Raw genomic sequence first — 5,484 nt, forward strand, 5'->3', positions numbered from 1 at the left:
CCGACACCCGCGTACCACCTTATGAATCAAGTGCATGTCAGTCGGTGGAACCTGTCTCACGTAAGAGTACGTGTAAGGTCGGTCCGGGCCGCTTCATCCCACAATGCCGCCGAATCAAGATAAGACTAGTAACGGTAAGCAAATTGAACAAATCGCCGCCCACAACTACTTTGTGTTCTGCTCGTGCATAGAATCTACGCATAAACCTGGCTCATGATGCCACTTTTGGGGAACGTAGCAGAAATTTAAAATTTTCTACGTATCACCAAGATCAATCTATGGAGTCATCTAGCAACGAGAGAGAGGGGAGTGCATCTACATACCCTTGTAGATCACGCGCGGAAGCGTTCAAGAGAACGGGGTTGATGGAGTCGTACTCGTCGTGATCCAAATCACCCATGATCCTAGCGCTGAACGGACGGCACCTCCGCGTTCAACACACGTACGGAGCGGGGACGTCTCCTCCTTCTTGATCCAGCAAGGGGGGAGGAGAAGTTGATGGAGATCCAGCAGCACGACGGCGTGGTGGTGGAAGTAGCGGGATCCCGGCAGGGCTTCGCCAAGCGCAAGCGGGGAGGAAGAGGTGTCACGGGAGGGAGGGAGGCGCCAGGGCTTGGGGTGCTGCTCCCATGCGCCTCCCCACTATATATAGGGGTGGAGGGGGCTGGTTTCTTTCCCTCCAAGTCCATTGGGGCGTTGGCAAAGGTGGGGGAAAGAAATCCCATCATTTCCCTTCCCCACCGATTGTTATCCCCCTTTTTTAGGGATCTTGATCTTATCCCTTCGGGATATGATCTTATTCCTTCTAAGGTGGGATCTTGGTGCGCCTTGACCAGGGGTGTGGGGCCTTGCCCCCACTACCCACGTTCATGTGGGTCCCCCCATGCAGGTGGGCCCCACTTCGGAACCTTCTAGAACCTTCCTGGTACAATACCGAAAAATCCCGAACATTTTCCGATGGCCAAAATAAGACTTCCCATATATAAATCTTTACCTCCGAACCATTCCGGAACTCCTCGTGACGTCCGGGATCTCATTCGGGACTCCGAACAACTTTCGGTTAACCGCATACTAATATCTCTACAACTCTAGCGTCACCGAACCTTAAGTGTGTAGACCCTACGGGTTCGGGAGACATGCAGACATGACCGAGACGACTCTCCGGTCAATAACCAACAGCGGGATCTGGATACCCATGTTGGCTCCCACATGTTCCACGATGATCTCATCGGATGAACCACGATGTCGAGGATTCAATCAATCCCGTATACAATTCCCTTTGTCAATCGGTACGTTACTTGCCCGAGATTCGATCGTCGGTATCCCAATACCTTGTTCAATCTCGTTACCGGCAAGTCACTTTACTCGTACCGTAACGCATGATCCCGTGGCTAACTCCTTAGTCACATTGAGCTCATTATGATGATGCATTACCGAGTGGGCCCAGAGATACCTCTCCGTCATACGGAGTGACAAATCCCAGTCTCGATTCGTGCCAACCCAACAGACACTTTCGGAGATACCTGTAGTGCACCTTTATAGCCACCCAGTTACGTTGTGACGTTTGGTACACCCAAAGCATTCCTACGGTATCCGGGAGTTGCACAATCTCATGGTCTAAGGAAATGATACTTGACATTAGAAAAGCTCTAGCAAACGAACTACACGATCTTGTGCTATGCTTAGGATTGGGTCTTGTCCATCACATCATTCTCCTAATGATGTGATCCCGTTATCAATGACATCCAATGTCCATGGTCAGGAAACCATAACCATCTATTGATCAACGAGCTAGTCAACTAGAGGCTTACTAGGGACATGTTGTGGTCTATGTATTCACACATGTATTACGGTTTCCAGTTAATACAATTATAGCATGAACAACAGACAATTATCATGAACAAGGAAATACAATAATAACCATTTTATTATTGCCTCTAGGGCATATTTCCAACATCTTCGGCATTAGGAGATCTCAAATACTCCTGGCCAAACACTTGCACAATTTCGACTGCGAAGCGCTTGACACACATGATGGCTTGGCTCTCACCCATAGCCAAGTGATCATCAACTAAATCAGCCGGGATACCGTATGCCAACATACGCAAAGCGGCTGTCACCTTCTGAGAGGTGCTATGCCCGAGCTCTCCGGCTGCATTCCTCCTTTGCTGAAAAAACCGGTTATGGCTCGCTAGTTTCTCTGCAATGCGCCTGAACAACTCGGTGCTCATCCTAAACCGGCGACGAAAGTACGACTCCGGGTATGTGGGATTCTCCACGAAATAGTGCCTCATCAATCTGTTATGGGCATCAATCCTATCCCTCCAAATTTTCTGCCGACCCATAACCGAACCACCGTGCTTCGGTTTTTTATTGATGTGCATAGCTAGGATCATTGCAAGATCCTCCTCCTCTTCCATATCAAATTCTTCTTCGGAAGAATCATACGGCGAACTCATCTACAATGATCAATACCAGGCTATAAAAACTACAATCAACATGCACCAAATTCATGAAGTTTGAGCAATACATACTTTGCAGGCGTTTTGTCGAACACCTTGCGGGCGCCGAGAGGCAGCGAGCGCCCAGGCGCTGTTCGTCGGAGGACGGACGCGCGCGAGGGGCAGTGATACATCTCCATCGTATCTACTATTCCAAACACTTTTGCCCTTGTTTTGGACTCTAACTTGCATGATTTGAATGGAACTAACCCGGACTGACGCTGTTTTCAGCAGACTTTCCATGGTGTTATTTATGTGCACAAACAAAAGTTCTCGGAATGATCTGAAACTCCACGGAACATCTATTTGGAAAATAAGAAAAATACTGGTAGAAAAAGCCACGTCAGGGGGCCCACACCCTGTCCACGAGGGTGGAGGGCGCGCCCGCTACCTCATGGGCCCCCTGACGCTCCACCGACCTCAACTCCAACTCCATATATTCACTTTCGGGGAGAAAAAAATCAGGGAGAAGGATTCATCGCGTTTTACGATACAGAGCCGCCGCCAAGCCCTAAACTCTCTCGGGAGGGCTGATCTGGAGTCCGTTCGGGGCTCCGGAGAGGGGACTCCGTCGCCGTCGTCATCATCAACCATCCTCCATCACCAATTTCATGATCCTCACCGCCGTGCGTGAGTAATTCCATCGTAGGCCTGCTGGACGGTGATGGGTTGGATGAGATCTATCATGTAATCGAGTTAGTTTTGTTAGGGTTTGATCCCTAGTATCCACTATGTTCTGAGATTGATGTTGTTATGACTTTGCTATGCTTAATGCTTGTCACTAGGGCCCGAGTGCCACGATTTCAGATCTGAACCTATTATGTTTTCATGAATATATGTGAGTTCTTGATCCTATCTTGCAAGTCTATAGTCACCTACTATGTGTTATGATCCGGCAACCCCGAAGTGACAATAATCGAGACCACTCCCGGTGATGACCGTAGTTTGAGGAGTTCATGTATTCACTATGTGCTAATGCTTTGTTCCGGTACTCTATTAAAAGGAGGCCTTAATATCCCTTAGTTTCCATTAGGACCCCGCTGCCACGGGAGGGTAGGACAAAAGATGTCATGCAAGTTCTTTTCCATAAGCACGTATGACTATATTCGGAATACATGCCTACATTACATTGATGAATTGGAGCTAGTTCTGTGTCACCCTATGTTATGGCTGTTACATGATGAACCACATCCGGCATAATTCTCCATCACCGATCCAATGCCTACGAGCTTTTCACATATTGTTATTTGCTTATTTACTTTTCCGTTGCTACTGTTACAATCACTACAAAACCCAAAAATATTACTTTTGCTACCGCTACCGTTACTTCCATATTACTTTGCTACTAAATACTTTGCTGCAGATACTAAGTTATCCAGGTGTGGTTGAATTGACAACTCAGCTGCTAATACTTGAGAATATTCTTTGGCTCCCCTTGTGTCGAATCAATAAATTTGGGTTGAATACTCTACCCTCAAAAACTGTTACGATCCCCTATACTTGTGGGTTATCAAGACTATTTTCTGGCGCCGTTGCCGGGGAGCATAGCTCTATTCTTTGAGTCACTTGGGATTTATATCTGCTGGTCACTATGAAGAACTTGAAAGACGCTAAGACAACAATCTATCCCTCAACTACGAGGGGAGGTAAGGAACTGCCATCTAGCTCTGCACTTGATTCACCTTTTGTTTTGAGTAAGCTTGCGACACCTAAACCCGCTTCTGCTATTCATTCTGATATGTCGCATGTTATTGATGATGCTACTTCTGCTATGCATGATACTTAATTATGATGAAACTACTACTATGCTTGATACTACTGTGCCACTTGGTGAATTTCTTGAAGAACAACTTGCTAGGGTTAGAGAGAAAGAAATTATTGAAACTGATAATATTGATGAAAGTGATGATGAAGACTCTCCTGTTATTCCTGAGGGTTATGTTTTTGAAAAAGAAGTTGCTTTAGCTATTTTAGCTTGCAAAGATAGATACGAGCTCAAGAGGTTATTAGCTAAATGGAAGCAGCAATCTCTTAATGCTAGAATGAAACCTGACCCTGCTTTTGCTACTTCACCTATCTGTGTTACTGATAAGGATTATGAATTCTCTGTTGATCCTGATATAATTACTTTGGTTGAATCTGATCCTTTTCATGGCTATGAATCTGAAACTGTTGTGGCACATCTTACTAAATTAAATGATATAGCCACCCTGTTCACTAATAATGAGAGAACTCGCTACCTTTATATCCTTAAAATATTTCCGTTCTCATTAAATGGTGATGCTAAGATATGGTTTAATTCCCTTGATCCTGGTTGTGTGCGTAGTCCTCAGGATATGATTTATTACTTCTCTGCTAAATATTTCCCTGCTCATAAGAAACAAGCTGCTTTAAGGGAAATATATAATTTTGTGCAAATTGAAAAAGAGAGTCTCCCACAAGCTTGGGGGAGGCTTCTCCGATTACTTAATGCTTTGCCTGATCATCCTCTCAAGAAAAATGAAATACTTGATATTTTTTATAATGGACTAACCGATGCTTCCAGAGATTACCTGGATAGTTGTGTTGGTTCTGTTTTCAGGAAAAGAACACCGGATGAAGCTAAAATTCTATTGAATAATATGTTGACAAATGAAAATAATTGGACACTTCCTGAGCCAGCTCCTGAGCCAATCCCAGAGCCTATTCCTAAACCAACTCCAAAGAAAAGAGGTGTTCTATTTCTCAGTCCTGAAGATATGCAAGAGGCAAAGAAATCTATGAAAGAAAAGGGTATTAAATCTGAAGATGTTAAGAATTTACCTCCTATTGAAGAAATACATGGTCTTAATTTACCGCCTGTTGAAGAAACTTGTGATCTTAATCCTCCACCTATTGAAGAAACTCATGGTCTTGATAACCCGACACAGGTAGTAAAGGTAAATTCTCTCTATAGATTTGATGAAGGTGATATTCCTCACTATAAGTCTGCTAGACAATGCTT

This window comes from Triticum aestivum, chromosome 5D (genome assembly GCF_018294505.1).
Source record: "Triticum aestivum cultivar Chinese Spring chromosome 5D, IWGSC CS RefSeq v2.1, whole genome shotgun sequence".
Classification (NCBI taxonomy): Eukaryota; Viridiplantae; Streptophyta; class Magnoliopsida; order Poales; family Poaceae; genus Triticum; species Triticum aestivum.